The sequence below is a fragment of the Protobothrops mucrosquamatus genome, unplaced genomic scaffold (genome assembly GCF_001527695.2).
Source record: "Protobothrops mucrosquamatus isolate PMUCROS unplaced genomic scaffold, P.Mucros_1.0 scaffold847, whole genome shotgun sequence".
NCBI lineage: Eukaryota > Metazoa > Chordata > Lepidosauria > Squamata > Viperidae > Protobothrops > Protobothrops mucrosquamatus.
This window is the reverse complement of record NW_015387102.1, coordinates 114,557-123,219: the sequence shown is the minus strand read 5'-3', so window position 1 is coordinate 123,219 and position 8,663 is coordinate 114,557.

The following is an 8,663-nucleotide window of genomic DNA, read 5'->3' as shown; positions in this document are numbered from 1 at the left end:
TTCTCTCTTCTCATTATTGCCCTCCCAAGTCCTTTATTTCTGCAACCTTCCTTATGGCTCTAAGAATAAGTTAGAGGTAGGATGTGGTTCCAGCGTTAATGACATTTTGTCTCTTGAAAAAATACGCATAGATAAAAAATTAATCATATCATGTACATTTTTCTATTGGGTTCACATATACACATTTATGTCTTATTGACACCAGTATCAAATATATACAGTACTCGATCATATATATGTTTGATTTAAACTTCTGCTGCATTAATTTCAAGATATATCTTGTCCAGCATTCTGTTTTCATAAGATGACTATGAAAAACTCACAAGCAGAATATGGCTATAACTTCATTTTCTCAGGGTTGGGTTGGGTTGGATTTCTCAGCAGTTATTCTTCAAGAAAAAAAATCTATTTCTTAACACTACAGGTAAAAGATGGCCAGTTGAACGATTGTCACTGATAGCTTGCCCCATGAATTTGGATAATCCTCCTTTTATAGCTAGGTAACCTGATATCTTGTTGTAACAAATGTCAGAATTTTATCTCTGCATTTTATGAAGTGCTTTTTGGGGGGGTCAATGTCACTCAATTTCATTAGCTCAATATGATTTTTCCTTTTTCTTTCTTAATATTTATATATATAGTTTCAGATTAGTCCTAAAGACACTCAAGCTCAAATTTCCATTGAGTCATGATGCATCTCACAGGATTTTCAAGATGATAAAAAAAATACTATGAAACACAATGTGTATTATTTGATTTGCTAGGTAAAGAATTGACAAGTGGCTTTATACAGTCCTAAATTTAATTTACAAAGCCCTTTGTAAGTAATTGGTTCAGAGTTCTGCAAGGATAATCTGCCCCTTTCGTGACAATCTTCTTTGTGAACAGGACAGATTGGCAACCATCAGAAAAAGGAAAAAGGTTTTAGAAGAGAAAATAGGATGCCAGATCCATCAATGGAAGATAAATAAGTGACTTTGGAGGGATTGAAAATGCCTTTCAGAGAAGCCTGGGTCACACCTTAAACCAATAGGGAACAAGGTGACGTACATTTACCCTGTTATCAGTTTTTTAACTGCCTTCTGACCCCAACTGTCAAAAATCTATTATTTCCTGATGTTTTGAGGTGGGAAATACAGTGTAGCATAAGCTTTTAAATAGCATAATATTGTTTGAAAGAGTGAAGAAATATTGCATCAAAATTTCTGCAAAACGCATTGGGAGGGAATTGCCCCTTTCCATTTTGCATCTTCATGCTACCCAGTATGACCCTTGTGCTCTCCAAAATTATGGAGTATGACTCTTGTCATCAATTATGAGATAGCTTCTTATAGTCATCAATACTAAATGGCTCATTTTAAAAACAACAGTATCCGTAACAAAAGTTAGTAGTTTCTATTTAAACAGAACTTTAAGCAGAGAGTATTGAAAAGGCATTTTTCTTGACCTTTATTCAGCAAGCAGATCCCCATATACATAATATTAGCAATTATTTTTGCATGTGTCTAAAGATTTCAAACCTTCCTAAATTTTTCAACTATCTACCAGTCTAGCTGTATGAGCTGAAACTGCTCTTTAAAATACACTGCTGTCCAGATTCTGATCCTCAGCCCGAAGGCAGTCAGCTGATATCATTGCTCTCATTGGATTCACATTCCACATTAATCCCTAATGCAGTGATGGTGAACCTTTTAGAGACTGAGTGCCCAAAACCCGCCCCCTTCCCCCACTCTGCCTCCCATCCTGCCTGCTCTGCCCCTGCCCACCCCCTCCCCCGCCCACCCACAGGACCACGCACCGCCTCCATGGCCCACCACAGCAGATCACCCAGGCAGCCCTACAGCGCCATGGCAGCCACGCCCCACGCAGCAGCATCTGCATGCTATGAGGCACGAGGACAGAGTCTTGTCCCTGCTGCCTGGCTATGTCCTTGGCTGCGCTGCTCCATGCAGACCGCGCTCCGGGGTGACTCTCCTCCAGGGGGGCTGCTGGTAAGGAAGGGGCCATGGGGGGAGGCAGGGCTGGGGCGATGGCATGCATGCCCACAGAGAGGGCTCCGAGTGCCGCCTCTGGCACGCGTGCTATAGGGTCACCACCACTGCCCTAATGGGATTGATCTGATTTTCGTTTAGGGTACTGAATGTACCAGCCACTGTGATGTATTCCGTAAAGAATGATTAAATAAACTGTGTGTGCAAATCCAGTGAAAGAAACACATCTGCCTTTATAAAATCTTTTCTGCCAATCTTTCAGTTTGAGCTACAAGATGCCCAGGCCACATTGCTGTCAGTTCTGTCTTCTCCACTATCTTTGACCTCATGTTTTGATTCCTGTGTTGAATCTTTAGCATTGACTTCCCCAACCTCTGGTCCAGTTGAACTTCTCATTTCATAATTAGACTTCATCATTAAAAAAAACAAAGCCTGAAAAGGGAAGGCAAAATGAGGCAGCCAATTCAAGTAGGAATCTTGGGTTTCTGGTAGTGCACAATTTCTCCGAACCTTTGCCTACATTTTCCAAACTATAAATAACATTCATCATTCGTGATCAACTAAGTTTCTGACATTGATTTTTGACTAAGGTTTTTTTTCCATGTAAGCTTTATATATATATAAAAAAAATCCTAGAAACAGCCTGAAGGAGAAGCTAGCAAATCTACTGGTGTGTCTTTCACTTCATGCAATTTTAAACAGATTTTTTTGCCCCAAATTTATCTGTTTACCATTTTAACTCTGGGTGGAGAGCAGTAGAAGGAGCTATGTCTTTGATTTTCAAAAACACTTTTATGTGTTGCCTTTTCTTATCCATCAGCAATTATTTGGGCAGTTCCTGTGAAAAGAGAAGATGTAGTAGCAAATTTTGTTTCCAGCAAAACACTTGCAGCAACAAATGTCTATCCTTACAGTTCACTCACTATCTACAATGTACAGGTTGCAGAATAAAGTTTCATTGTATCTTGGTGAAAAAGAAAGGTAAAAGCCTTCATGTGAAGTACTGCCTAGGGGAATTGTTATTTATTTTGTTATTTATATAAAAATGAACCTAGTTAATTATTTTGCAAAAAATAAAAATGAAATTTGAATAGAGCATTTATTTAGATGTGTATAATTTCTTTTCATGTGTGTGTGTGTGTGTGTGTGTAAAGTTTTTATTGATTTTTCAATACAATTCAACAGTGCTTATTCAACAAATGTGTTGTCTGAGTTTATCATTCTCTAATACAAATTAAATTCCTAATCCCTAGTTCGTTTCCCAAGTTTGAAAATGTTGTTTCTTCTTTTTCTTTCAGTCTCAAAGTCAATCTGTCCATTTCTGCACAGTCTAGTATTTTTTAATTATTTCTTCTTATTATTTAGATGTGTATAATTTCATATCATTGGTCATCATAGCTTTCAGTCAGAAGTTTAGTTATTTTATTTTGGTATTCATACAATCACAAAGATGCCTAATTTACTTTAGTATGTTTTACTATTGGCAACTATATTACAGGGTCCTGGACTTACAACCACAACTGAGATCACAATTTTCATTACTAAGCAAGGTATTTGTTAAGTGACTCACATGTTGGTTGCGAAATGCGCTAATTTTGATCATGTGACCATGGGAATGTGGCAATGGCTGTGAGTGTGATGACTGGTTGTAAGTCACTTTTTTCAGTGACATTTTAACTTTACATAGTCACGAAACAATTAGCTATAAGTCTACCATCAATATTTCCTAATGTGATGATTGAGTACAATTAATCACATTAAATGTATTTGAAGGAGCCAAGGATGGAGAAGAGTAACCTATTCTGCCAATTTTTTATACCAAGGCTTAGTGGAACAAAGAGTAGTGTGATGGTCTAGAGGTGGAGCTCTCACCTCACAATGAGGAGGCTATGAGTTCAATCTGAGGTAGCAGCATATATTTTTCTCTCTATGGATGTAAAGAGAAAATTTATGCTGTGAACTCCGCATAGGCGTCAGGAAGGGCATCGAGTCAGTAAACACTCAGGTCCATTCAGTTGCCCCGACTCCACCCCAGTGCAAGGAATTATAAGGTTGTTAAAAAAAGTGGACTTAAGACCAAAGCACAAAGTGTTCACAATTAGGTTCTGATTAAAAGTTGTAAATAGTATTGCAACCATCCTTATTGTTTCATTTCCTGGTTTGGAAGGAGTCCCTAAACCAGATTTCTCCAGTTCAATTTTCACAGAAGACAAGGGCTTTTTTTGTCATAGAACGCCCAGAACAGAGTTCCGGCACCTTTTTTGGATGGAACCTTGTAGGGTAGGCAAGGCGGGTTGTATGACATGTGTGAGTTCCGGCACCTTTTTTTTTTTTTTTTTTTTTTTACAAAAAAAGCACTGCAGAAAACTATAGATTAATGAACTAGGATACTAATGTCAAAGCAGGCACAAGAATATATTCAGGAAGTATGTTCCTCTACCTTCAGCCATTTGATGTCAGAAAAAAGACTCTACAAAAAATATTGGAACTCTGTTGATATTGGCTAGAGTATAATAGCTTGAAAAAATGCTGCAGCATTTTTCCTTTTCTTCCTTCTTTTCCTTTTCAAGGAGAGTCAAGGCAGGGTCAATTTACGTTTCTTGCTAACACCTTTATCTTTTCCTAGGCTGCATTCATTTTTTTGCTAACTATTGCTACCTGATTAATTCTCCAAGGCCATCTCTTATTTTTCTTTTGAGACCAGGTTTAATTTTTTTTTACGTCCATATTCTTTTGAACTACATAACTATTAAGTGGAAATTTCTGGACAATGGAAATAAATTATATGCTCTTAATGGAGTTCTGTAGTCCTTCAACATTGGAAATATAAATTTATGATCCCATATATTCAGTAGATTGAAGCCCTAAAGTTACTTGTGATTTATAAAAATGTTGCTTAGAGATGAATATTATGTATGGATGATTAAAATAACATGTTGTCTTGTATTAATTAAAGTGGTTATATAATGTTTCATACATCTATATAAATGCATGAGAATCCATTCTTGTTTTATATTGCTTTTTACATTTATTTCTATTGTTTTATTCTTCTGTTTTTGTAGTAGTTGAAGTTCTGTTCTGTTTAAATGGAATGTATACTTTTGATTTTCTTAATTTCTTATATAAAACCTACTACCTGCACCTGCCCTTTTCTGAATCTTCAGCTGTTCAAAAAATTGGGCAAACCAGCATACTCAGTATGGTACTTTTTAGAATTGTTTTGGGGGGGGCTGGGGCATAATACTGGATCTTAGATCAATGTTTCTCAGCCTACGCAACTTTAATGTGATTTTAATTTCCCAGAATTCTGGGAACTAAAGCCTATATATATATATGTATGTATGTATGTATGTATGTATGTATGTATGTAAGTAAGTAAGTATGTATGTATGTAAAATGTTTGCTGTTGTGTTAAGCATAGTTTCATCATCACAACAGGTATGATAATTCAATCACTGGCAAGAATCTTGTGGTTGCACTTCATTAACTGGCATTTCACACAAAAGAGAATCAAACTTTTCTCCATTCTGATGTAATGCAATGGATTGACATGTGTATCTCAAAAGAAAATTTCAGTAATAGCCCATATCTAACTACCCAAATCATAATCAGCAGAACCTGTCTGTATATATTACCAGCCATTCTCAAATCTCACTATCCCTCCATTGTGCATTTCCATCTAGTACACCTCAAAAGGAGGCAGCAAGGGTGAGGTGGCTTTCCCAGATGTTCTAGCAAGAAAGTGTCCCTGTTCCTTCTGTCAATTGCAATATTAGACATTTAATGTTTAACTAAGCGCCCTTAATGCATTCAACCAGAAAGAGGTTGCTCTGCTTTCTTTTCTCCTTTTCTGAATCTCTCTTCCATGCACAGACTTGGAAAGATGAGTCCCATCATAGCCAATAAAGTCTCACTGTTTATTATTGGTTGAAAACCACTGAGCTAGGCTAGCATTTTAGAAAAGTTTGTATTGTGCAGAATGGATACATCTGTATTGATAAAGAGAGATACCTATGTTCCAATCTGTACAAAGTTGCCCTTGGACATAATGGAGAAAGCAAACACTGTCAGCCTGCCATGTAATCACCCTGGTATACAGTCTAAATGGTGATAACCTGAGGCTGGGAAAAAAACTGGAGGAAAAGAAAACACCAATAAGATTTTCACAAATACACAAGAGTCGCTCATGTGGAGAAGTTGAAAGAGCTAAGCAACTGCAGGAAGTTAGTACTGTTGGATTTGGACAGAGTATAGCAGGGAAAAATGAATGAGATTTGAGTGCTGAAGAGATGCAAGTTCCAGGGTGATTCAAAATCAGCGAAGATTGACTATGTGAGAAGGACAATGATGCAATGCAAGACCTGTCTACTTGGTGTGGACATTCAGAGGGAAAAGATGATGCAAAGTTACCAAAAACAGAGATAGGGTTGGCCTTCAAAGGTTTGCAGTAAGTTTTAATCAACTGGAAAATTTACTGGCAATTACATGTTAAGATGATATTGCAACAGAAGAAAGAACAGGACACTGAAATACTATAGCAGAGACATAAATAAACTCTGAACTATAAAGCAGTTAGGCTGTAACTTAATTTGCAACATTCCAATGAAGGAAGAATTCAGAAAAGAGGCAGAAACTGAAGCTGTCTTTATATGTATTGGCTGGATGTTGCCTCATGCACTTATTATTAACATCTCTCCATTCCTTTTTATTATTAACTTATTATTATTATTATTATTATTATTATTATTATTATTATTATTATTATTATTATTATTATTATTATTATTATTATTATTTATTCCTTATTATTAACATCTCTCCATTCCTTTTTCTTTTTTAGTTCTGGTTTTCTAATTTTTAATGCTCTTTTAATAATTAGTATATAATTGTTTAAGGTTATTATTATTTATTTTATGGTTTTATTGAATTGTGGTATGCCACTCAGAGTCAATGTCCATAAGATGGGTGACCGTATAAATTTGATTAATAAAAGTAATAAGTAAATAAATATTCTCTGAAAGAATCAGTACCAAAAAGTAATATCTTTCCATTTTGTTCCGCTGCAAAAAAGAAAATCAAAATGATTGATATGAAAGATCTTGCTTGCTGTATTTTGTCTAATCAATTCCTGAGAACTCATAACATATCTTGAGGGGGAAATGTTTATTTTTCCTCTAACCTTATATTGTGCACTACAAAAATGTACTGAACATTGATAGAAAAGCTATTAGGTGAAAAAGTAAAGCAAGCTTCAAAAATGTAATTACTGTTCTGCACCATTATCCAAACTCAACTGGAAACAGTCTTAAGTTAAAGAAACACATAGCCAAACATTAATGCTAAAAAACTAAAAGCATGCTATTAATTTCATGAATTTACCTTGTTATGGGTGTTTTCTCAATCATTCATGTCTTTACACCAGAATGTCTTAGAAGACTTTGAGCAATCAAGATATGACAGGAATTTTCCATCACCAATTTCCGAGTCAAAAATTAGTTTTGGCCAAACTTCTCTTCATGCTATAGCAGATGCTGGGGTTCTTGGATCATGATATTTGGTTTTAAATTTTCTTTTCTTAGCTTTTCATAGCTTTGACGTCATGCCAAAATGAGTCACTGTCTTAATAGGGCAGCACACAGAAGTTCTGAGCTTGTTTGCAGCATCTGCTCTGTTAGTCATTCATGAAAACCTTGCCTAAAGCTTGAGGGGAAAACTTGGGTGAAAAAACAATTTTCTATTTTCATTATAAAATATAATTTTAATTAGGTGCAAAGCAGAATATGGACAGAGGAATTACCAAGAACAGTGCCTTTGCACTATTATAAATAACTTTCAAGAAGACACAAATGACAAATGGCATGACAAAACATTACATAACTTAGAAAAGTTGTGGTTCAATCTAATCCCCTTGATCTATTCATTTGATAGCTTTCCACAAGCAAAACTAGGCCCAGCGCCCAAGCCTTTCTCACCTGGACCCTCCAATTTATGCTGACTTTCATCTTTCATAAACTCAAGCAAACGAAGTCAATGGAAATTGAAGTAAAAAAAAAATCTGGAAAGTATCAAACGTAGGAAAAGTGCCTGAAGAATTTTAAGGAAATAGGGAAGCAGTTCAGCAAAATCTCCAAAATTTATAACAGAACTCCAAAGTACTATAGTATAAATCTATCTCAATCTTTATACCAAAAGAAAATTAAATTATATAAAATAAATCACTAACATATGTGCAATTTAACTGAATTTATACACATTATTTATGCAGGTTATATAATTAGCATGACACTAAAATTTAGAGAAAAATGTTAATTCTTCAGAACCTCATTATCAAAAGTAGCCATCAAAAGTTCAATTTGTTCCATTTATTAACTTTGAATATATGGTCACTAATTAGCATTCATTTGCCAATCGTATCAGTCAGGGAGTTTAAATAATTGCTTAGTCTTATGAAATCAGTGGATCATGTATACATTTCACTGGTTATATAAGAATGATTGTTATGAGGAAAAGCTTAAATTCATGTCTTTAGCTCTCATTTTGACTCTCATAGGTATAATATTACTACTCTAATTTACATTAAACCAAAAGAAGAGAGAAGACTCATTTCCCTCCAAAGGCAATAATTGTCATCAGAAATAGCCCATCTGTAGAAGAGTCCCCCTTGACCCCCCC